Source organism: Aotus nancymaae, unplaced genomic scaffold, assembly GCF_030222135.1.
Source record: "Aotus nancymaae isolate 86718 unplaced genomic scaffold, 86718_ANA_hifiasm-v0.15.2.pri h1tg000079l, whole genome shotgun sequence".
Taxonomy (NCBI): Eukaryota; Metazoa; Chordata; class Mammalia; order Primates; family Aotidae; genus Aotus; species Aotus nancymaae.
This window is the reverse complement of record NW_026988494.1, coordinates 6,089,180-6,115,390: the sequence shown is the minus strand read 5'-3', so window position 1 is coordinate 6,115,390 and position 26,211 is coordinate 6,089,180. Positions and strand designations below refer to the sequence as shown.

Here is a 26,211-nt window from a genome sequence, read left to right as displayed (position 1 = left end):
CTGTGTATTTTCCAATAACTGCTGTTCCTTATATAAAATATCTTACAATAGAGAACAAAAGAATTTATAACTATCATTGGTCCTTTAGATGTCTTCATATAGTTAGGTAATGGGTCATAGAATTTAGCAGGATCCACAGTTTATGGGCCCACTGTGTCATGTTTTTTTCTAAGACAAATTAGAAAGCTGGGTCATTGGGACCAAGGCAAGTTGTTTAATCACCCGAATTATACTCCTGCAACCAACCCATTGTCAAGAAATCTAGTAGGTGTGCCCTGCTGGCCTAGAGAAGGCAGATGCTGAGCCCTGGGCTCTTAGCCTTACCACACAGGAACAATTTAATGCCCTCTTCTGGGGATTGTGCATCTGAAAACTTAGAATTATTTAACTGTCTCCAATAATGAATTGACCTGGAACAATTCCTTGTTTAATAAAAAAGTGCTGAGCTTTAATGAAAAAGAATGAAGCCATCTACTAAAATGTTAAGCCATGCAAAGCACTTGGAAGAGAGCCTGGCCTGCAGTAAGTGCCTGTACTTATTATTCTCTACTTGGCACCTTAGCAGGACTCCCTTCCCCTCCGGTCATTCTGCCGTCTTCTCTGGCCTGCTCTCTTCCCAGAAAAGAGGACTTCTATGCAGGACTACATTACCCAGATTCCCTTGCCAGCTTCAGTTTGGGGCCAGCCAATGGGAGGAAGTGTCAGGGAACCAGTAGGCGGGAGAAGAAAGACTACGGAACTTCCTTCCTGCCCCCTCCGACTTCTGCCTCCCTCACTGGCAGCAACCCAACCCCTCCATTGCTGACCTCTGCCCACCTCCACCTGTGGTCCTTCCTCTGCTGCAGCAGTGACACTGTTTTCTTCCTTTGTTCTTCCAACCTCAGGTAAGTTAATGTCTTGCCTGTTTTGCTGGTCCTTGGGTGCTTCAACATGCCATTTTTGGCTCCTTAATGCTGCCGAAATCTCTGTAAGTAGGCCCTTCACTAAAGACTACTAACTTACATCAGTGGTTGTCAACCCTTGCTGCACAAGACCACCAAGGGAGCTTTTGAAAACTACCAGTGCCTCCCCTGGCATTCCCAGAGATTATTGTAATTGGCCAGGGTGGGGCCTGGGCACTCGTATTGTCTAAGAGCCCTGCAAGTCATGAAGAGAGAGTTGACACTACCTGAGTGAATTCCAGCCTCCTACCAAGACCCTGACTGATACAGCTCAGTGAATGTTACCTGCTGTGGTCATTACAACAACTACTGCCACCTTTATTTCTACTGTGCTAATATTAATAGTTTTCCCCAGTTTACAGATAAGGAAACTTACACAGAGGTTAAGCAATTTTCTGAAAATCACATGATTTTTAAGTTAGAGTTTAATTTACTTGGCTGAAAAGCTCATGTTCTTTATGCTTGTTCTGTGATATTCTACAAAGAGCAGGTCTTCTGGGATGTTAATGTGCATATGAAACACTTGGGGATCCTGATTAAGTGGAGCTTCTGAGGAAGGAGTTCTGAGGCCTGAGATTCTGCTTTTCTGACAGCCTCCCAGCTGTCACCAATACTGCTGCTTCAATGACCTTCCTTTGAGTATCAAAGGTGTAAACAATTAGCCACTTTTTTTTTTTCAAACCTTCAAAAATTCCTCCCCTATCCTCATCATTTTCATCTGATGATCTTGTGTCCTACCTCACTGAAAAAGGTCTCCTAAGAGATTCTGCCAGACTAGCACGGTCACATCTACCTACTTTCCCACATTTCACACATACTCTACCTTCCCACCAGTAGCCATAGATGAAATATTTGTACTCACATCCAGAGACATTCCATCCAGTGCACCAGATCCCATCTGTTCTTGCTTATGCAAGAGTATTTCTTCATGAATGCTCTCCAGTTTTGCATCATTATTTTTTCCTCCATCCTGAATTGTTTCCATCAGCATAACATGCAAATACCATTTTTTTCATCTTAAAAATCAGAAACTTAGTTTGAGTTCATCTCCTGCCACCAGCTTCCACTCCAGATTTCATATTTATTTTCAAACAAATGACTCAAATTTTTTCTACATTTTTTTTTTGGTCCCCAACAGCGTTTTTCTCATTGTTAGACTCACTCCACTTCAATCAGCTCTCATCAAGGTCATCAATGAGATTCATGTTGCTAAATCCATTGGGCATTTCCAGTCTTCACCTTTTCATCAGCATTTGGTACATTTATAACTCCCTCCCCCTTGATAGGGTTTCTGTGCCTTGGTCTTTAGAACACCACATTCTCTTGTTTTCTCTTCCACCTCACTAACAATTCCTCTGTCTTCCTCACTGGTTCTTCCTCTTATCTCTGACCTCTTTGGCAAGCTCCAGGGCTCAATCTTTGGTTCTCTTTTCTATCTACATTTACTTTTTTGATAACGTCCTACAGCAGCATAGCTTTAAATAGCATACATACGCCAAACTTATACTTCCATCTCAGATCTATCCAAACCCATAAATCCAGCATCCTGTGAAACATCTCCACTGGAATATCTAATGGACATTTCAAACATAACATGTTCAAGACTGGACTTCTGATATTCTTTCCTAAGTTCATTTCACTTAAGAGTTTTCCCCCATCTCAACTGATGCACCTCCATCCATCCAGTTGCTAAGGCCAAAAATCTTGAAGTAATCCTTGACTTACCTCTGTTTTTTTCATGCCTCATGTCCAAGCTAACATGCATTCCTATTGACTCTTCAAAATATATCCAGAATGTTGCACTTCTTACCACCTCTACTACTGCTAGCATCCTTTCCTGAGCGCCTTGCTTGGATTTTTTTCAGTAGTCTTCTAAAATAATTACTTGATTCTATACTTGTTACCTAATGAAGTCTATTTTGGAAAAGCACAGAGTGACCCTTTTAAAATGTGAGGTGATTCATATGACTCTATTGCTTACTATCCTGTAAAAGCTTCCATTTCACTCAGAGAATAAGCCAAAGTTTTTAGTTTTTGTATCAGTTAAAGGCATCTACATAGCCCCCCACTTCTTACCCTTCCCAGCTTTACTTCTCTGGCCTCATATCCTGCTACTTTCCTGCTTGATCATTTCTCTCCAGGCATATTGGCTTCCAGGATGTTCCTTGGACTTTCCAGGCATGCTCTTGCCTTCTTGCCTTTGCGCTGGATTTCCCTTGTCCCTACAATGTTGTTCTTTGAGTATCTGTGTGGATAGCTTTTACACTTCCTTCAAGCTTTCATTCACATGTCACCTTCTCAGTGAGACTTATCCTGATTATCCTCTTTAAAATTGCGACTGTCCTCCATCCAGTAATTCTCTCTGGCTTCCCTGATTTTCATGACTCTGCCAATATATAGATACATATATATTTGCAGTATGCAATCTTCTTATTATGCTTGATAATTATTACCTGGAGTAGAAGTTTTCAGCAGAACAGGGATCCTCGGCTTTTGTTTTCTAACGTTTTTAAAGTACCTAAACAAGTGTCTGGCACATAAATATACTCAAAATATTTGTTGAAAAAAAATTGAATGAAGAACAATTGTTTGTTACAGTTTTAAGATGACAGATAATAGAATAAACTTTGTCATGAGCTGAGGATATAAATTTTTTAAGTGTAGTAATGAGACTCAAACATAACACAAAAAAAATACAAACAAAAGTTTCACATCTTTCTAGACCTAGGAAGAGACCTAGTCATTTCTTTGGACTTCTGGCTATTTAAGAGCGGGATCCATTGACCTGCAAAAAAATTTCTAAGTTATGCCCTTGTCCAATATCTCAGTCAAAATAAACAACTATTTCCTATTTTCTGTGCTCAACAGCATTTGCCAATATTTTATAGTACGAAAAAATGTCTCATGGCATGGAATTGAGGCTATTGACAGACTGCATAGGGGAATCTAGAGAGGTTGAGGTGACGTTCAGTGTTTCACTGCCCAGAGCCCTTGGGGTAATGTTCTCAAGAAGAATCAGTAACTAGAAGCTAACTAAATAGCTTTGTTCTCTTCAAATGTGGACCTGGTTACTTTATCAAGGAAACAGATGTTTGTTGCTTTCAGGCAGAAAATAATAAGTCAGGCAGGTTTACAAGCCCCCTTTCCATCTTGAAAGCATTTTTGTCAGCTGCTTTATCCTCAGAGAAAATTACCAAATCAAGCCCTTGAAAGGTAGATGATTAGTGGGTGTCACATGCGGCATTTCGTTTCTTCTTCCAGGCGGGGATATGGAGATGCTGTTGACCTCCCACTTAGGGAAAAACACATTTTTGACAGTAAGAGTTGTCTCAGGGCTTTTTCCTGGAGCAGAAACACCATGTAACCATATGCTACAGTAGAAAAGCAAAGGAACCTGGCCTGAGGCACTCAGGAAAGCTTAGATCATGGTTTACAAACAGTGATTGAATAGCTGACACTTATGGGGGAGAAAAGAATCTCAGGTCCTCTCCCTAAAAGTAATTTGGAACGAGCTGAATGGGGTCACCTGTAAAGCCTCTTCATCTTTTTCAATTATCCTTATCTTTCAAAAACCAGTTTCTACACCTTTCAGGAAAATCCAGGGCAGAAAAATGATGGTTATAATAAATGGTGAGCGTCTTTAAAAGTCCAAATCCCAAGCTCAGAGAGCATTCAGTAAGGTTCTTCAAACACAGAGGGATACTTGTGAATCCTCCATCATTCAGTCATTGTAATAAAGATTTTAAAAATACATGAGGTGACTATGAGAGACAGAGTTGCAAGGTCTTGTGCACCTTTTAAAGTCAGGAAAACCCAGGACCAAATGAGCCTGAGAAATCTTTATCCTCACCAGCATGCATACATTGGAAACAAGTGGAATGGGAATCCAAGCATGGCTTGCAGATTGAATCAATATGTGTTCTACACACATGTTATGGTGTTTTTTATATGGGCATACCACTTGATAAGGTCTATAGGAATCTTCAAGCTAATCTCAGAGTTGGATCAGAGCCAGCTACTAACAGTCAGCTATGCCATCTGCACCAACCATTCTGTCAGCAGAGTGAGGAGACTCATCCAGTGTTCCCTTTGTGTGTTCTGTTTGATTATCTGTCATTTCACATGCATAGAGCATACTCCTTACAATATAGGTAACCGCTTGAAGGTGATGGGAAAAGATGTGATTTGTAGATAGTGCTAGCTTTGTGCTTAGGAGTGCAGGAGAAAAGAAACTGTAGGTGAAATAAAATCTTTTCTTATCCATTGCTTGGTTCATGGCTAAGATCCCTGTAAAGAAAGATTACCAAGAGAAAAAGCATACAGATTTAATGTAAGTTGTACATGACACAGGAGCCTTCTTAAAGAAATGAAGACCTGAAGAAATGGATAAACCTGTGTATTTTTATGCTAAGCCTGATGAAGAAGTGGCCTTGGAAAAGAAGCATGCTTAGATAAAGGTGCATGAACTAATGGTAATAAACTTGGGGAAACTTAAGGCCCGTTTGTCCATATTTTTCTCTGTGTCCCTGTACCTCCAGAGATAAAGATATTCCTGTCCTCCAGTTATAGGGTTGGTGCCTCAGGAAATAACTGCTTTGGGAGAGAAGGACCAGGGCAAGAAGAGAGTGACCTTTCTTCTGCTGTTTTCTCAAATGGCAAGGTGCCATATACAGGAGTACCATGTCCTGACTTCCATCATTAACTGTAAGTAAAGGACTGAGTCTTATTTTCTTTATTCTATTTGCAAAGTGGGAAGTTAAAATAATACTGTCATCACAATGAATGTAAGGATCCAGTGTTGAAAGTGATTGTAAATTCTACAAATGTTAGTTTCCCAAGTGACATGTAACTGTGTGGCTCACAGTATAAGTCAGTTAGTTGTAGTTGTTCATCTGATTTTCTCGGTCTTTGCTGAACCATCTCAATCATGTTTCATTTTCTTAAGAAATTGGATTCTCAGGTGGGGAAGGAAATCATGAGGAAATTAGACTGCACCTCTGTAGTATAGACATTGTATGCCTGTCGCCTCTACTTACCTAAATACTTTCATGAACTTCTACAAAGTTCTTCCAGGGCTACTTGGTACTTTGTTCTCCTCGATATGCCTCTAACTATGCAAATTGATGCCTCTGAATAGCATCAAGCATGGGCATTTCATTCGGTTATTGCCTCTAGAGGAGTATACTTCCATGGATGTTTTAAAGGGCAATAGAATATTTCCATGGGTTTAAGACCTTGGGCTTCAATTTTATAGACATTATTTTTTATTTTTTTTATGGTCCTCATTCATGCCCTTAATGATCAAAATACTATTTGCCACCTGCAGGAGTGCTTATATTAGCAGAAGGGACGTTAGAAACATTTGTAGAACCCAAAATGATGCCTTTTGGAAAGTATACACTCTCTTCACCAGCAAGATGTTGCCAGTAGTTTACATATAGATAGAAAATTAGGAAAAGGAAGTTAAAAATAGATGAGACAAAAAATCGAATTACTTCTCCAGCAACCACTGCCATAGAACCAACCACAAATGACCAAGGTCAAGGATAGGATATACAATAGGAGCACACACAGAAAGAGAGGTAAATGAACAGAAGATATAGGTAAGTGGTTTCAGGCCAAGATCTTTCTTCTGAACAAGTTTCTTGTCAAGGTCTCACATCTTTTAAATAATTTCCTTTTCTTTTTTGTCTTAGTACTCATTCTTTTAAGAAGAACAGTAGTGGTTACAAAGTTGTAATTATTTGCTGAAGTTTTCTTTAAAAAAATAGTGTAGAAGGCCATATTGGTGATTATAACTTCTTGTCATTAATAAGGAATATATCAACTGATCTTATAAGAGTTTTTTTTTCCTGGACAGTTCTGTGGTCAGCCAGAACTTGCCATAAATAACTTGTATAGTTTTTGGTCATTTTTCCCAATACAATATAGATGACTTTTTTTGCTTGTTTGTTTGTTTCAATTTATAAGATACTTTTTTTAAAAAAATTATTATACTTTAAGTTCTAGGGTACATGTGCAGATCGTGCAGGTTTGTTACATAGGTATACATGTGCGATGGTGGTGGTTTGCTGCATCCGTCACCCCATCATCTACATTAGGTATTTCTCCTACTGCTATCCCTCCCAATCCCCCTACCCCCTGTTATTCCTCCCCTAGCCCCCCACCTGCCAGGCCCTGGTGTGTGATGTTCCCCTCCCTGTGTCTGTGTGTTCTCATTGTTAAACATCCACTTATGAGTAAGAACATGCTGTGTTTTGTTTTCTGTTCTTGTGTCAGTTTGCTGAGAATGATGGTTTCCAGTTTCATCCATGTCCCTGCAAAACACATAAACTCATCATAAAGGACTTTTTAAAATGTGAGACAGGGTCTCTTTCTGTTGTTCAGGCTGTAGTGCAGTGGCAAAATCACAGCTCACTGCATTCTCAACCTCCTGGACTCAAGCAGTTCTTCCATCTCGGCCTTCCCATTGGCGGGACCACAGATGTACATCACCATGCCTGGCTAATTCTTGTATTTTAGGGGTTTCACCATGTTGCTCAAGCTGATCTTGAATTCCTGACCTCAAACAATCTACCTACCTCTGCCTCCTAAAGTGCTGGGATTTACACTTGTGAACCACTGCGCCTGGCCCATAATCTTAATAATGAAAATTTTTCTAGATGCAAGAGAGTCAATAGTGGATGCTGGAAATCTATAAAGTAACAGTAATGGTTTATATTTCTGCAGGATTACATTCTAGAGCTCTATAGAGTATCTTTCCTAATCTTCCCTCCAAAAGCTAGATATAGTTGACATTAACCATTCTTTTTTTATAGCTGAAAAATCTTGATTAATAGTGGCCTGCCGGAACATCTGAAAGCCCATTCTTTATCTGCCTTAATCACCTTTCTTTCTTAGGTGATAACTTCTTTTTTAGGGAAAAATTTATAGAATGGGAAGTTTAACGAAGCAGCTTTTTATATCCCATTATCTCACACTGGGTCTCTTTCAGTGTCCCTTTGCTTTTTACACCTATCCCTGAAGTTCCTTTCCATTTTCACCTTTTCCTTTCTGATTTGAAGACAAGGTTAGAAAGAAAGTGGTATAGGACACCTTATGCTATAGCCATGAATAATAAGAGATTTCTGGGACCTAATTAAACTAAAGAGCTTTTGCACAGGAAAAGGAATAGTCAGCAGAGTAAACAGACAACACACAGTGTGGGAGAAAATCTTTACAATCTATATGTCTGACGAAGGACTAATATCCAGAATCTATAACAAACTTAAATCACTAAGATAAAAACAAATAATCCCATCAAAAATTGGGCTAAGGACATGAATAGACAGTTCTCAAAAGAAAATATACAAATGGCCAACAAACATGAAAAAATATTCGACATCACTAATGATCAGGGAAATGCAAATCAAAACCACAATACGATACCACCTTACTCCTGCAAGAATAGCCATAACCAAAAAATCAAAAAACCGTAGATGTTGACGTGTATGCAGTGAACAGGGAACACTTCTACACTGGTGTTGGGAATGTAAACTAGTAAAGCCACTATAGAAAACAGTGTGGAGATTCCTTAAAGAACTAAAAGTAGAATTATCATTTGATTCAGCAGTCCAACTACTGGATACCCAGAGGAAAAGAAGTCATTATTTGAAAAAGATACTTGCACACACGTTTATAGCAGCACAATTCACAATAGCAAAATCATGGAACCAACCCAAATGCCCATCAATCAATGAGTAGATAAAGAAACTGTGATAGGTGTATGTGTGTGTATACACATATGTAAAATATATATACACACACACACACACACACACACACACACACACACACACATATATATATATATATATGTTGGAATACTACCCAGCCATAAAATGGAATTAACAGCATTTGCAGTGATCTGGATGAGATTGGAGACTATTATTCTAAGTAAAATAATTCAGGAATGGAAAACCAAGCATCGTATGTTCTCACTGATATGTGGGAGCTAAGCTATAAGGATGCAAAGGTATAAGAATAATACAATGGATTTTGGGGACTTGGAGTAAAGGGTGGGAGTGGAGCGAGAGGTGAATGACAAAATATGGTGCAGTCTCACAAATCACCACTAAAGAACTTAGGTAACCAAATACTATCTGTACCCCAATAACTTATGGGAAAAAATCCCCTTAGAAAAGATATTTATTAGATTTTGTAAATCTGGAAAAAACATTTTTTAAGGAAAGTTAACACTACCGATGTTGGTTAAAGAGAACATACAAAATTTATATAAGTAAACATGATAGAAGGGGAAAATTTTTTAAAATATTGTCCAAAATTACTGCTGTTTAGTGTTACAGTTGAAGTCTTTCAAAGTCTCTGGCAGATAGATAACAGAATATATATAGTGTCTTAAAATACAGGGATGAAAAATAGAAGTGTGATGTTAAAACTTGACCAAGTAACACACAAAAGGAAACTTCAGGCAAATTTCACTAAAGAACATTGATGCAATTGACCAACAGCAATGTGAAAGTTTTAAACAGTTTACATTAACCTTTATGTGAATACCCAAGTTATAAAAGCAAAAAGGTTTATTATTATAAAGCTTTTTATCACTCTGACTTCATAGGGTTGATTATTATGTAGCCAAGTTTTATGAACCAGGATGTTGCTGGTGATTAAGACAATATGAAGGAGGGGACCCTAGATCACAATTGCAGTCACATAGTAGAGAATTGAAAAAAAAAATCGTGATTCAAACAGAAAAACTAGTTGCCAGTGGATCAAAGCTTTCCACAGTTTGCCTTATAATTCTTAGGTTAAACTGACCCAGAAGCCTACAAAAGAAAGCATAGGGAAAGTTTGTCTTCTTAATCGCAAAATGTAGTAGTCCACCGTCTCTGGCACAGTAATTGTTCACATTCTTTACATGGCAATGGTTCACTTTGGGAAGCTTTCATTTGTGACTTATTTTCAATAGTTGGAGGTCTTGGTTTCTGTTCTGTGACTGCCATTGGGGACATTGTGGCAGGGGTTTTCCTTCATGTTCTCAAAATGAGTGACTGCCAACTTGCTTGAGGATGAGTTTAAAAACTGATACACATTTCTTTTTTCTCCTATAATGTAACCTCCAAGTTATTTGGCTTCATAAGACAGTAGGGACTGTTCTCCCTTTAATTTCTGGAAGACAATTTAACCCAGGATAAAACAAAATTAATCCATAAAAGATTAAATTACAGGGCTGCTTGGTACAATTAATAGGTGAATATGCTCTTTGATTCTCTAACATGGAAACAGAGAATGGCAGATTTCTACAGCTTTGTCATAGAACTTTTTCTTCAAAGAGTTCAACTGTTCGATAAAATATACTTTGAAAACCCTAGAAATATTCCAGTAAAAGTTAAGAACAGTAGAAGCATGTTGGATATCTCTATTTTTAATTATTATTTCTGAAGGGCTGGTACAATACAACAAAATAAGGAATTTAATGATTCAGTGTTTTTTTTTTAAAAAAAAGAACATTTTCATTTGAAGTTTGTGCTTTTTCTTCTTATAAAATGCAAAAGAATGAACTAAAACGCTATTAAAATTTATAAAAGAAATGCAAAAGAACATTACTATAACATACAATCTGTCCTATAAAAGATTACAAAGTAAAACAAAAACTTTAAAGCTCCCTTTCTGACCTTCAGATGAGTAGTTGTTTTAAAAGAGAAAAATGTAAAAATCAACTTTTGATTTGATGAAGACTCATTAAAAATTTCATAAAATGATTTTTCTGGTGTTCATATACCCACTTGGTGGACTCTGTCATATCATGGATTTAAGTCTGCCTAGTTCAACATCATACTCTTTATTAAAAATCTCTCTTTTCTGGCTAAGAGTAAGCACTTCTTAGAATTCTTCATTTTCATCACCAGCACTAGCAATGGTGTATTTCTCCCATAAGAGCCGTTTTTCAAAAATATATGAAGTTTTTATCACTTAAGAACAGCTACTGCTCATGAAAGAGAAGAACAAAGTTAAGATGAGCCACTTACTAGGATAAGAAGCAGCCAGCTCGCTGTTCATGAGTAGTGGTATTGGGGCAGCTTCCACATATCAGCCCATTAGTTTTTACAATTAAAATCCATGCCACCACAAAACTACACACCACTCTATGGCATGAACCCTTGAGGTTGCCTCTGAAGAATACAAATTGTGTTATTAAATCCCTGAATGCCAAGGGTCCACTGAACTACAAATAAAAACCATGATAATACTTACCAACAAGAAGGTTAGGTTTATCATTTTTACATAGTCTAAAAACATTTCACTCTAGGTCATTTAGAATTAACTCATTTTAGCTAAAAATATCACACAACATGAATCGTTTTTGCCACCTATTAAAAAGTGTGTGTAATATCTGAAATTTGTGAGTGATTGTGTAAGCTAGTAACGTAACATAAGTGCATTCAACAATGAATAATGCACGGGCATCTTCAGAATAATAGTGTGTGGCAGGTTATAGATCATCTAACATTAAATAATTCATCTGCTTTACTGCCCTTACATCATAGGGTTAGGAGTCTCTTTTAACACATTAGGAAGCATAGACACTAAGAAGTTAACTGGCCTTTTTAGGGCTTCATGGGAAATTGTTGAGAGATGGAGAATGGAAGATCAAAAATTCTAAACTTCAAGCTATTTCCTCTGTTCTTTAGATTTCCGTCTCCTGATTAGAAAATTTTCTAATTTTAGCTGATTAAATATTCTTGATATGCTACTGAGATATATTTAAAGCAGAAGCAATATGCAGATTTACATACAGAAGTAAGAAGATAGCAAATCATTTAAGGTCAGTCAGAGTGCCTGGAGGTTGCATGTAATTATTGCATGAGGAAAGAGAATCTCCCTTAGCCTTAGAGATCTTAACTGAGACCCAAAATACTGAAGCAAATCACCCATTGGAACTGAATGCTTCATTTATTTGGGAGGCAATTCAGAGCAAGCAGAATGAAGCCTGTAGAAGGTGTTAATAATCAGCCTGTCACTGTAAGTCATTAGTTACCAGGCTCACTGATAACTGCCCTACCCAAAGGTAAGAAAGCTTAGATATGTATTTAGTAATTCCCATTTTTCATTGTTGAAGGTGTTCATAGAACTTCTGTGCCCTGTTCCTCCCTACCTGTCCTATTTGAGCTTAACATGTTCTAGTGGCCAGAAGAAGCTCTCAAAGTGACATGGAGATGAGAAGCTGTGTTTGATGTATGAACCTGCAGATGTATATGGGAACAGTGAAAGCAGAGAGGAAGTAGGTGGTCAGCAAAGGCATCAGCTACAAATCACCTCTGGTACTACCCACATTCACTTATGTACCAAGTTGAGTTAAATTTGTCTCATTAGAAATTCTTCAAAGTCATGGCCAGATAAAAATTTTTTAAAGACTCAGAAAAATGGTTAGAGTGATTATCTGTAGTTCTTACGCTGCAGCTGACTTCAAGATCATTATTTATATTGATCCTCTTCTTCTGTCATGCTTTTCTTGAGTTCTCTCACAGGTGCTGGAGGCTTTTGCCAGGGAAGTAACTTGTACTCACATTTCTGAAAATGTTTCCCCACCTTTTCATTTCAACCTTTGTCAAGCTTAGTTACTGCAACTACCCATCCATCATTATTACTGGGCATTGAGCACCAAGACACATTCCTATTAAATCCTCTGATTTTTTTCTCTTGCCCTTATTATATAAGAGCAACAGTATCTTCTCATGATAGTCACATACTTCAGTCAATATAATTATTTCTTTCTTTGCCTCTTGTTCTAGTCCCAAGGAACTAGGCAGTACCAGTAGCTTTGGTTTTAGTGAAACCCATATCCTGTTTCCCTGGTATAAAACTTCTTTTCCAGCAATAGAACTTATGATCCAACAGAGCCTGTTGTAAAGATAGAAAGCACAAATTACCAAGTGGGCCACTGAAAATGATGATAAGAATAGCCACTCTTTGTTTTGTGATCTCATTTTCTGTCTATAAGCAACATAAACCATATCATGCTCATCAATTCAAAGTGTATTCTATATTTCAAAGGACAGCAGCACCATAACTATGCATGCTGTCATACCCAAGTTGGATGGCTATTAAAAGGCATCTCAGACACATGGAAGGAGGGGGACCAAGATGGCTGAAAGGGAGCATCTCCAGAGTGCAGCTCCCATTGAGTTAGACACAGAACCAGAGCAATATCTGCGTCTCCGAGCAAGGTACCAGGATTGTTCCAAAAGGACTGGTTGAACAGTGCAATTAACCCCCAAAAAGGGGGTGAAAGCAGCCCAAAGAGGGTGAGCCAAGGCAAGGTGGGGCATTGCCCCACCTGTAAAGTGTATCTGGCACAGAGGATCAGGGGCATCACCTCCTTGGTACTCTAAATCACATACAGCACTACACTGTGAGACTTCAGCAACACACAGCCCAGGAAAACACCGCCTGGCTGAGAACTGCCTGGAGTTGCAGACCCGGGCAGCAGCCCAGTCCAGCAGCCCCTGCCAGACCAGTGCCTTTTCAGCACAGACCAGTACGGAGACTTGGTGCAATACTGAGAAAGCTTTCAAGAAAGAACTACCCATCCCATAGAAGGGAGAGTTGAAAGCAGGGGTGGGGGTGAGGATAGGGGAGGGTATATGCCCACACAGGCATTAAAAAAAAAAAAGCCTTATACAGGAGAAATAACCCCAACTTTAACAGAAAGGACGTCCACTCAGAGATCCCACTCAAATCACCAACTTCAAAGATCAAAGATAGATAAAGTCATGAAGATGGGAAGAAACCAGTGCAAAAAGGATAAAAACATCAAAGTCCAGAATGCCTCTCCTCCCCAAAGAGATCACAATGACTCACCAGCAAGGCAACAAAACAGGCCAGAAAATGATTTTGATGAGCTGACAGAAGCAGGCTTCAGAAGATGGGTAACAACAAACTTCTCTGAGCTAAAAGAACATGTTCTAACCCAATGCAAAGAAACTAAGAACCTTGAAAAAAGATTGACTAGAATGACCAGCCTACAGAAGAACATAAACAACTTGATGGAGCTGAAAAACACAGCATGAGAACTTCATGAAGCATATACAAGTTTCAATAGCCAAATTGATCAAGCAGAAGAAAGGATATCAAAGATTGAAAACCAACTCAATGAAATAAAAAGAGAAGGCAAGAAAAGAGAAAAAAGAGTGAAAAGAAATGAACAAAGCCTCCAAGAAATATGGGATTATGTGAAAAGACCTAATCTACGCTTGATCAATGTACCTGAAGAGGATGGGGAAAATGAATCCAAGCTGGAAAACACTCTTCAGGATACTATCCAGGAGAACTTCCCCAACCTAGCAAAGCAGGCCAACATTGAAATACAGGAAATACAAAGAACCCCACAGAGATACTCCTTAAGAAGAGCAACCCCAAGGCACATAATCATCAGATTCACCAGGGTTGGAATGAAGGAAAAAATGCTAAGGGCAACCAGATAGAATGGTTGAGTCAGTCACAAAGGAAAGCCTGTTCGACTTACAGCAGATCTCTCAGCGGAAACCCTACAAGCCAGAAGAGAGTGGGGACCAGTATTCAGCATTCTTAAAAGAACTTTCAACCCAGAATCTCATACCCAGCCAAACTAAGCTTCATAAGTGAAGGAGGAATAAAATTCTTTATGAACAAGCAATTGCTCAGAGATCACCACCAGGCCTGCCTTACAAGAGCTTCTGAAGGAAGCACTAAACATGGAACAACCAGTACCAGCCACTGCAAAAATGTACCAAATGGTAAAGACAACCAACACAATGAAGAAACTGTGTCAACTAACAGGCAAAACAACCAGCGAGTATCAAAATGGCAGGATCAAATCCACACATAACAATATTTAACCTTAAATGTAAATGGGCTGAATGCCCCAATCAAAAGAAACAGACTGGCAAACTGGGTAAAAAGTCAAGACCCATCAGTGTGCTATATTCAGGAGACCCATATCACATGCAAAGACAGACATAGACTCAAAATAAAGGGATGGAAGAAAATCTACCAAGCAAATTAAGAGAAAAAAAAAAAAAAAAGCAAGGGTTGCAATTCTAGTCTCTGATAAAATGGACTTTAAATCAACAAAGATCAAAAGAGACAACGAAGGGCATTACATAATGGTGAAAGGATCAATACAGCAAGAAGAGCTAACTAACTATCCTAAATATATATGCACCCAATACAGGAGCACCCAGATACATAAAGCAAGTCTTAACCACCTACAAAGAGACTTAGACTGCCGGGCAATAATAGTGGGAGACTTTAACACTCCACTGTCAATATTAAACAGATCAACGAGATAGAAAACCAACAAGGATATCCAGGTCTTGAACACAGAACTGGAACAAGCAACCTAATAGACATCTACAGAACTCTCCACCCCAAATCCACAGAATATATATTCTTCTCACCACCACATCACACTTACTCTAAAATTGACCACATAATTGGAAGTAAATCACTCCTCAGCAAATGCAAAAGAACAGAAATCATAACAGTGTCTCAGACCACAGTGCAATCAAGTTAGATCTCAGGATTAAGAAACTCACTCAAAACCGCACAACTTCATGGAAACTGAACAACTGGCTCCTGAATGTTACTGGATAGACAATGAAATGAAGGTAGAAATAAAGATGTTCTTCAAAACGAACGAGAATGAGGACACAATGTACCAGAATCTCTGGGACACATTCCAAGCAGTGTCGAGAGGGAAACATATAGCACTAAATGCCCACATGAGAAGCCAGGAAAGATCTAAAATCAACACCCTATCATCAAAATTGAAAGAGCTAGAGGAGCAAGATGAAAAAAACTCAAAAGCTAGCAGAATACAAGAAATAACTAAGATCAGAACAGAAATGAAGGAGATAGAGACACAAAAAACCCTTTAAAAAATCAATAAATCCAGGAGCTGTTTTTTGAAAACATCAACAAAATAGGCATACCACTAGCCAGATTAATAATAATAAAAAAAGAAAAATCAAATGGATGCAATAAAAAACAATAAAGGGGATATCACCACCGACTCCACAGAAATACAAACTACCATCAGAGATTACTACAAACAACTCTATGCACATAAACCAGTAAACCTGGAAGAAATGGATAAATTCCTGGACACTTGCACCCTCCCAAGACTAAACCAGGAAGAAGCTGAAACCCTGAATAGACCAATAACAAGGACTGAAGTTGAGGCAGCAATTAATAGCCTACCAGTCAACAAAAGTCCAGGTTCAGATGGGTTCAGCTCTGGGAAAGATCAAAATTCAAATTTCCAATTTTCCAAGTATCATTTATTGAAGAGATTACTCTTTCCCTATTATGAACCCATGGTGCTTTTATGGAAGAGCATGTAACCATATACATTAGAGACTATTTCTGGGCTGTCTGTTCAGTTCCAGTAGTCCATTTGTATGTCTTTGTGTCAGTATCAACTCTTGATTTCTGTAGCTTTGTAATATGTTTTGAAATCAGAACGTGTTGAGTCCTCTAGCTTTGCTTTTCTTTCTCAATTTTGTTTTGGCCACTTAGGGTCCTTTGAGATTCCATATACATTTTTAAATGTTTTCTATTTTTGAAAGAAAAACTAATGAGATTTTGATAAGGATTGCATTTAATCTGTACATTACTTTGGGTGGTATGGACATGTTAACAATATTGTCTTCCAATCCATGAATCTGTGATACCTTTCAACTTATTTGCGTCTTAAAAAATTTCTTACAGCAATGTTTTATAGTTTTCAGTATACAGGTCTTTTACGTCCTTGGTTAAGTGTATTCCTAAGTATTTTATTCTTTGCAATGCTATAGGAAATGGGAATGTTTTCTTAATTTCCTTTTTGGATTATTCATAGTTAGCATATAGAAATGCAAATAAATTTTGTGTCTTGATTGTTTTTTCTGCAACTTTGCAGAATCTGTTTATTAATTCCAACAGGCTTCTTTTTGGTGGAATTTTTAGGGTTGTCCTCATAAGATCATGCCATCAAATTTGTGCCTTTTATTTCTTTTTCAGCTTAATTACTCTGGCTGAGACTTCTAGTATTGTTGAATACAAGTGGTAAGAGGGGGCATCTTTCTTTGTTCCTGTAATTAGATGAAAACATTCAGTTTTTCAATGTTGAGTATGTTAGCTTTGGACTTTGCATATATATAGCCTTGATTATGTTAAGGTAATTTTTATTCATACTTTGTGGGGTGCTTTTATTAGAAAAGGGTATTGTATTTTGTCACATAGTTTTCTGCATCAATTGAGATAATCATGTGGTTTTGCTTTTTATTTATGTATTTGGTTAATGTTGTGTATTGCATTGATTTTTTTTTTATTTACTGAGCCATCCTTGCATTCTAGGAATAAATCCAACTTGGTCATGGTGCATAATCCCTTAATGTGTTAGCAAATTCAGTTTGCCAATATTTTGTTGAGGATTTTTGCATCAATATTCATTGGGGATATTGGTATGTTGTTTCCTGTCTCAAAGTATCTTTGTCTGATTTTGATATAAGCATAATGCTGGCACTATATAGTGAGTTTGGAAGTGTTGCTTTCTCTTAATTTTTGGAAAAGTTTGAAAAGGATTGGGATTAATTTTTCTTTAAATTTTTCATAGACTTTTCCAGTGAAGCCATCTGGTCCTGGTCTCTTCTTTGTTGGGAGATTTTTGATTACTGATTTATTCTCCTTATTAGATGAAGGTTTGTTGACATCTTAAAATTTACTTTTGATACAGTCCTGTTAGGTTGTATGTTTCTAGGACATTTGCTATATCCCATAAAGTTTTGGTTTGTTGTGTTTTCATTTTTCCCAAGATATTTTCCAATTTTCTTTATGATTTCTTCTTTTACCCATTGGTTGTTCAAAAGTATGTTGCTTAATTTCCATATAAAAGTAAATTTTCCAGTTTGATTTGTTTAATTGGTTTCCAATTTTATTCCATTTTGTTCAGAAAATATATTGGTATGACTCCATTCATCTTAAATTTATTAAGAATTGTTTTGTGGCCTAATATGTGCTCTATCCTGATGAATATTTCATATGTGCTTGAGGAGAACGTGTATTTTGCTCTTCCTGATTGGAATGTTCTGTGTCTGTTGGGTTCAGTTAGTCTATAGTGATGTCCAAGTCATGTTTCTATATTGATTTTTATCTGATATAAGTATGACCACCTCTGCTTTTTTTTGGTCACCATTTACATAGATTGTCTGATTTCATTCTTTCATCTTCAGCCTATGTGTGTCTTCAGATTTCAGGTGACTCACCTACAGGCAAGTACTTTGATCTTTTGTTATTTTTATTTTTATCCATGTAGCTACTCTTTTTATTGAGTTTAATCCATTTATATGTAAAGTAATTACTGATAGGGAAGAACTTATTGACGTTTGGTTAGTTGTTTTCTGTATGACTTAATTTTGTCTCTCTTTTCCTGCCTTGCTTCCTTCCTTTGTGCTTTATTATTTTGTAGTGGCATGTTTTGATTTATTTCTTATTTTCTTTTGTGTATCTTCCATAGGTGTTTTCTTTTTGGTCATCATTGAGATTTTTAAAAATCTTAGTTGCAACCATTTATTTTAAATGGGTAACAATTTCAGTTGAATACAAAAACTCTGCTCCTTTTATCCCCTACATCATAAGTTATTGATGTCACAAATTACGTTTTTGTGTTTTGTATTATTAATATATTTTATAGTTACATTTATGCTTTTATATTTTAAATTGTATACCTGAATTAAAACTGTTTATGTACCACCATTACAGGAAAACAGGATTCCAAATTTTTCTATATATTTACCCATGTAAAAGACTTTTATATTTTTATATGCTTTCATGTTGGTGTCTAGAGTTGTTTTATTTAAACCTGAAGCATTCCTTTAGCTTTTAATTTAAGACATGTCTCACAGTGAGGAACTCCCTTAGTTTTGTTTACCTGGAAAGGTTTTGGTTTTTCCTTCATTTTTAAAGGTCAGTTTTGCTGGATATAGTATATATAGATATAGAAGAATCTTGATTAGTGGGTGGTTTTTTTTTTTCTTTTTTGGTCTTTTTTTTTTTTTTTTTTTTAAGCACTTTGAATGTATCATCCCATGCCCTTCTGTCTGGTAATGTTTCTGCTGAGAAACCCACTAGTAATCTTATGTAAGCCCCTAGTATGTGATGAGTCATTTGTTTCTTGGTGTTTTCAAAATTCTCTCCTTGCCTTTGACTTTGGACAATTAGATTACAATATGGTTCGGTGTGGGTTGCTTTAAATTCATCTTAGAGTGCTTTGAGTTTCTCACATTTGAATTCCCATTTAGTCCAATTGGTCTGGGGAGTGTATTAGTCCATTTTTGCATTGCTGTAAAGAAATACCCAAGACTGGGTAATGCATGAAGAAATGAGGTTTAATTGGGTCATGGTTCATCAGGTTATACAGAAAGCATGATGCTGGCATCTACTTGACCTCTGGAAATACCTCAAGAAACTTACAATCATGGCAGCAGGCAAAGGGGAAGCAGGTTTGTTCCGTGCCTGGAGCAGGAGAGAGTGAGCGGGAAGGTGCCACACACTTTTAAATGACCAGATCTCATAAGAACTCACTCACTGTCACAAAGACAGTACAAAGGGGGATGCTGCTAAACATTCATGAGAAATCCAGTCTCATAATCCAGTCACATCCCACCAGGCTCCACTTCCAACACTGGGGAGTATTTCTCAACATGAGATCTGGTGGGGACACAGATCCAAACCACATCAGGAAGAAATCAATGACTTCTTCAAACTAAGCTCTGTATCCCTTTTTCTCTCTCTTCTTTGTGGACTCTCATATGTAAATATTGTTTGACTTGGTAATGTACCATAAGTTCCTTAGGCTTTCTTCATTTTTCTTTTTGTTCCTCTGGCTCAGTCATATCAAATGACCTGTCTTAAAGTTTGTCATACTGCAGGTTCTCTGGTGCTACAACAAGCCACTGAGTAGCCACTGAGTTGTTCTTTGTTCTAAGTGATCCTAGGCATCAAAGGTATGCCAGTTCCGCATCAAAGCTTCAAGTAAGTCAAGCTATAAATCTATACTTTTGCAGCCCGTGCCCAAACTAGAAGGTTAGATGTAGTCCACTCCCTACCCCCGCTTCTCTTTCTCTCCCAAGGGAGAAGCTGTGAGCTGGGCATTTCCTCTCAATTGCACCAATCTGTGCTGGCTTGAGGAAAGAACTATAGTGGGTGAAATGCAATTGTTTTTCTTGTTTCAGTACAACTGTTCATAGTTTTGTGCTTGACTATGGTACTGTGATGTCTTAACTGGTTTCTGAATTCCTCATAAAAGCTTTTTGAATTGTGTATTGTTGTTAAGTCAGTGTCTAAGGGAGAAGGAGGTCTGGGGCTTTCTGTTCTGCCATCTTTGCTGCTCTAACTCTCCCAGGAGCTTTTTATTTAAGCAAAGAATAATTCTCTGCCTCAGATGGCATGACTTTGTTCCCGAACCCCACGGGGACTATATTGTGACTCAACTATTAATGCTTGGGAGAAATTCGAAAGTTTAATCCACTGTGGTAACTTCTGGCAACATTAGCTATGCCAAGTCATATGTCCCTAGTGGCAAGGCCAGTTTCTTCAGAGCTAGTACATGTTGCAGTGGTCTTCCTTGTTCTGGTCACCACTCAAAATTGGCAGTGTTTCATATCAGCCACTAAATTAATACTAACTTAAGCAGTATTCCCCAGCATGGCATATGCTCTCTCCAAATGTAAAGAGGTTTGCCAAGTACTTTCTTAGTAGTAAGAGGTACAGGGTGCAATAACTTGTCATTTACCTTGGAGGGAATATCCCAAAATGCCCCAGACTATTGGTTTTCTCCCCAAAATTTGGAAGGTGCCTGAATTGTGCAGATATTTCTGATCTTTTGTCATGCATGTATCTTACTAGGTCATCCAGAGTACTTATCACTTCCTATTTACTAGATTTAGCTTGTATGATGTCATTACTATTGTGACATTACTATCATTTAGCTTGCATGATGGCATTACTTTAATGAGGAGTTCACCATGATGTTCTGCAAAATGTCAAGATTATCAAGCTACCTTACTAAGAAAGGAAAGCTAACAAAAGCCTAGGACAAGTGTATATAAGTTTTGCAGTTCATTTTAAGTGAGTGAAGACAGCCTTTGATGCTCCTTCTTGATGGGCGTTGAAAGAAGACATGAACTATAGCAATAGCTGTATGCCGAATTTCAGAGGGTGTTTTGATCTTTCTGGTAAATCTTCCACTTCCAGCACGTTGACTGTGCTTGTGGCTACCAGTTGGTTAAGTTGATATAGTCCAACATCATCTCCCATGACTTTCACCATCTAATTTTCACCAGATTGGTGAATTAAATGGGGATGCGATGAGGACTACCACTTCTGCTTTCCTTAAGTGTTTGAGAGTAACACTAGTCTTTGCCATTTTATTTAGCATATAGTATTGCTCCTGATTTGCTATCTTGGTGGAGTTGTGAGGGAATTTTAGTATCTTACACTTGGTCTTTTCTATCCTTTTATAATGGGTCTTTTCCATAGTTTAGGAAATGTTTTTAAATATATCCATCCTGATTGTGCCTCAGGGAACTGAGGAAAAACCACAGAGTGTGTTGGTGGACCCAATATTACTGTGAGATGGACTTCACCCACTCCACTGTCATGTTTCTGTGACACTCTATCAGAGGGGTCATGAGGGCATTTTGTGTTCCCTGAAATCAGTGTTAACTCAGGCCCATTATCCAGCACCTTCTTTCCTTACCATAGAATTTATTTGGGAAATGGGTGTAGATTCTTTTTGGGAAAAATTAGGGGAGTTGCCACTATATACACTTGCATTGCAAGGACTTTCCTCAAAGAGACCTAGATTTCCATGTAGTAAATAGGCTCTACTTCTGAGAACTATCACAGGTATGGCAACTGGGTAAAGGATTGTGACTTACAATTTTAGTGCATAAGAACAAGTTTCTCACTTATTCTTGATGTTTGTTTTATAAGTCAAGCAATATTTTCATTGGTTGGTCATTTGTCTTACCCCAAAGAAAATTATGATCCTTTTCTTTGGGGTATGGCCTTTGCCATACACCTCTATGAGCCAAGACCCCTGTTGCTCTCCATCATGTAATAATGTCTATCTCACCTAAATAGTTAAGCACTGCCATATGGTCTCTGAAATTCCAGAATCTTACATTTCTACCCCCTTTAGGGATTCCAGATCCTCCGCAGTACCTCCTGTCATTAAACCTGGATACAGAGGAGAGCCACTCCTGTACTTCTCAGTGATTACAACACTACTCTCACTGGCAAATTTCTTATTATTTTAATAAAAAGAATTGGAAATATAATAAGCTGGCAGATTTTCTAAGTAGAGATCTTAAATAATCCATTCTGATACGTTCACCTCTCAGAACTATTTGACTTCTTCTCGAATACTCTGCCTTGCCAAGGCAGAATATTAGAAAAGTTTCCACCTCATTTTCTGTAGGCCTTCATTGTTTCCAGGCTTCAAAGAGTCATTCTCATAACACACGAGGATGGACTCCAGGCATTCTTGCTAAAATGTTAAATCATGATTCAAGAAAGCAGATCCCGTATCAGTAAACTCTCCCCTATCCAGCCTTGTATTTCATCCTTCCTGGTCTACTACCCTCAAGCTTCAATTCAAAACATGTTCTTCTAGTTCCTGCCAGCATACCATACCAGCCAAGTCCTGATGCTTGGTGAATAATCTCTTTATTCTCATAGCAAGAAGAGTAAATTCTTACTTTTAGGCATACTAAGTCTTTGCATATGAATCTCTAAACAATGAAGGAAAGCAGAATAGATGCTGAGGAGATAAGCATCATTTTGTCAGATACTTATGAAACCTCTGAATAGTGCGTGACAAATTACCCCCAAAACCAAGTATCTGAAAGTAATAAACATTTATGATCTCACAGAATTCTGAAGATTAGGATTCTGGAGCAGCTTAGCTCAAAGATTCTAGCTCAGGATTTCCCATGTTGCTGCGATCAGGATATTAGCTGCAGCTGTATTATCTATAGCCTTACCTGAGAATCTGGAGGAGCCATTTCCAAGGTGATCACTCACATGGATATTGGCTGGAAATATCAGATCCTCACCATTAGGACATCTCCATAAGGCTGCCTGAGTGCCGTTGCAACATAGCAGATAACTTCCCCAGTGTGTGTAATAGAAAAGAGAAAGGAGGGACAAAGCCACAATACCCTTTATTTCTATTGATTAACTGATTTGATTGATTGATTGATTGAGTCTCACTCTGTGACCCAGGCTGGAGTGCAGTAGCACAGCCATAACTCATTGTAAACTCAAACTCCTGAGCTTAAGTGATCCTCCTGCCTCAGCCTCCTGAGTAGATGGGACTACAGGGTCATACTACCATGCCTAGTCTTAGAAGACACATTGTGTCACTTCTGCAATATTCTATTGTTAGACATGAGTCACTAAATCCAGCCCTCATTCAAGGGGCAGGGATTTAAGCTCTACTTTTTGAAGAGAGAAGCATAAAATAATTTATGGGCTTATTTTAAAACCACCACATGAGATTTGATTGTATCTTCTACCTGCTTATGCAACTGTCATGTGTAGCATTTTGCTAGTACATAAAAAATGTTCAACCACTCTTTGCTAAATAAATTAATGAAGAAATCAATGAGTTAGCAGATGGACGTTACAAATTGGAAAATATCTAAATAAGAGTTTTAAAGCTCATGACTAGAATTCTTTAGCTCATAATGTTTACTAAAATATTGTTAGTACCTGTAGTTGAAATATATAACTTGCATGTGTTACTTGAGCTATAATTGAGAGAGCTCTCTTTTATTTCAAAGGGAGAATTCTTTTCCATGCTACTAGTCTTTAACTTGTGAATTGTCTTGGGGTTCTCTATATAGCAAAAACTATTAGACAGGTAATGAAAGCATGCAGCCTCTACCCCAGCAATGATCTGAGCTGCATGTGCAATGTAAATATATTTCTAATACTTTTTCCAGTGGTTTCTTTAGCAATGCTCTGCAGTGTGACATTGGTGGGCAATCTAGCTTTCATTTCAAGTTTGCCTACTGTCCAGATGTCCACTGATTATAAGTCAATCCCAACTACCAAAACAAAACAAACAAAAAAAAACTCATCTGCCCTGTTCCTAAAAACCACCATGTTGCTAAAGAGTATCTTTTGGCCAATAAAAAATTCCTTTTATACTTTTATGTGACTTTTAAAAAATAATTGCTTTGATTTAAATTCGAATGGCATAAAAGTAATGCATTAGTTAATTTTGTTTGTTTATAGATATTTTGTTTCTAGGAGTTTCACCAAACTTTTGGGCTGCAGCCAGACAAGAACTATACTTGGGCTGCCTCCCAGATCTGAATATTGTGGACGCAAGCCCAAATTTCAAGGTCAAGGGACTAGAGACATTGGGCTGTTTGGAACTATTAGAATTGAGAAAGAAAGGGCCCCAGTGACCTCAGCAGTGAAGAGAAAAATCTGAAAGTCCATTGATTTGTAGCACGTCACCTCTCACCACTTGGAGCACTAGATTTAGGATGCAGGAAAATTCACTGCATGTAAAAGTGGATGTTTTTAAACCTCTGGTTAAAAATAAAGGAGATAACATCTGGAAGTCAGGGGAATGTGAGGACTAAATAATTTAGAGCACTAATTGAGAACCTGGCCAAAGAGCTATGGATTCATGCAGAATAGTAGATAATCATGAACTTGTGTATTCTGTAAATGACCTTAGATCTAATGCCAGTCCCATGACTACAAGAACCATATCATCTTGTATTTCATTAGTGTTTGTTGCGGATATAATACCCCTTGAGTTATTGAGCCACTTTCTTTCATTTGACCCAAGAGTATTAGGTTAATTAACAAAATATTCCCAGTATTTCTGAAAGACAAGAGAGGACTATCACTCAATTATATAAAGGGTGAGGGAAAAATTCAGGTAGATAAAAATGACTGTACAGAAGGTCCAGATTTGGGTAATGACAAGACCAAGAGTAAACTGTGAGTTTCCTGCCCCCCAAACACACACTCTCCATTCAGGTATATTTTGGCCCATACTTTTGGTGATTTTCTCTGTGGTCTTAAGTGGATTTTTACAAGATCTATGGAGTTTCTGCATGCTGCTACATATGTTTTAGTAATGCTGATGTTAAGTTTTGCATGTGTTTTATTTTATTCCCTTAGTAGTCTTAAAAGTAGGACAAGAATTATTTAAAGGGGGAAAGAGATTATTATTTCAGTTTAAGAGTCCCAGTAGAATGGGGAAAACTTGGAAAGTGTAAAGAGTTCTATATTCCTATTAAGTGTGACTCAAAAGCCACCCTTGGTTTTACACCATCTCTATCTATAATTTTACTTCTCCCCAGCATTTTTTTCAGACCTGCACAGCAGCTAATCCTCATAAAGGAAAAGCCACACATGAAATTTAAACTCCAGCACTTTGGTTAAAATTCCTGTAGGACAATATCTTCCCCCTCTGCATAACCATATTAAATTGACTACATGGAAGAGAGTCAAACTTCTCCCTCCAATATTCACCTTTGGATAGAATCCAAGCATTAAGAAATGTATAGAAGTTCAGGTGTCATCAGATGTAGATTAGCTAAACGATGGTTTTGTGGTCTTTAGAAGTAACACCTCATGGAAGGAAACATTGAGAACATTAATAGCACACATCTAATTCAGCTACTTATCTAATTCTAATAAATGGCAAGATATGTAAGATGTAGAGATCTGTGCTTGTAAGAAATTCCAGAGAAACCCTACAGAGGGTCAAATTTTATGTTTTATTTTATCCAAACAAGGTCAGATATTAGAAGGCTTCTCAGAGAAGTTTTCTCCCCCAAATCCTTTGTTTAGTAGGTATTAGAAGAAAAAGACAAAGGCTTCTAAAGCCCTTGTTTTTGGTCTGAGTCATGAAACCCTAAATTGTTGAAGTCTAAAGAGCATAAAGACCAGTGTATTTCACATTTTTGTACTTAGAGCCCTGGGGTATCTCAGAGGCCACACTGGAGAACAAAGATCATGGTAGGAAGCTCCTAATCCGCAACCCCCAATTCAGTGGGAGTAAGTTCTCCCTTTTGTCAGTCTTATCTGGGAAACTGCATAAATTTTGTTTGAAGAAAGAATTCTGCTGCTAAGAAAAAGTCTGAAAACTGGTATATAATAGATTTTCTCATTTTTTACGTGGAAATAATTGAGACCAAGAGGGAATAATGACTTT

General features: G+C 37.7%; 1 long non-coding RNA gene across 1 annotated transcript in view; it reads left to right on the top strand.

Annotated features, from left to right (window-relative positions):
* The first annotated feature begins 732 nt into the window (after nucleotides 1-732).
* LOC105733573 (uncharacterized) overlaps nucleotides 733-26,211 on the top strand; it is a 93,992-nt gene continuing 68,513 nt past the window's right edge. Inside the window, exons 1-2 of the long non-coding RNA XR_010339600.1 lie at nucleotides 733-884; nucleotides 5,505-5,645. This is a non-coding gene — a long non-coding RNA (uncharacterized LOC105733573). The remainder of the gene's footprint in view (nucleotides 885-5,504; nucleotides 5,646-26,211) is intronic.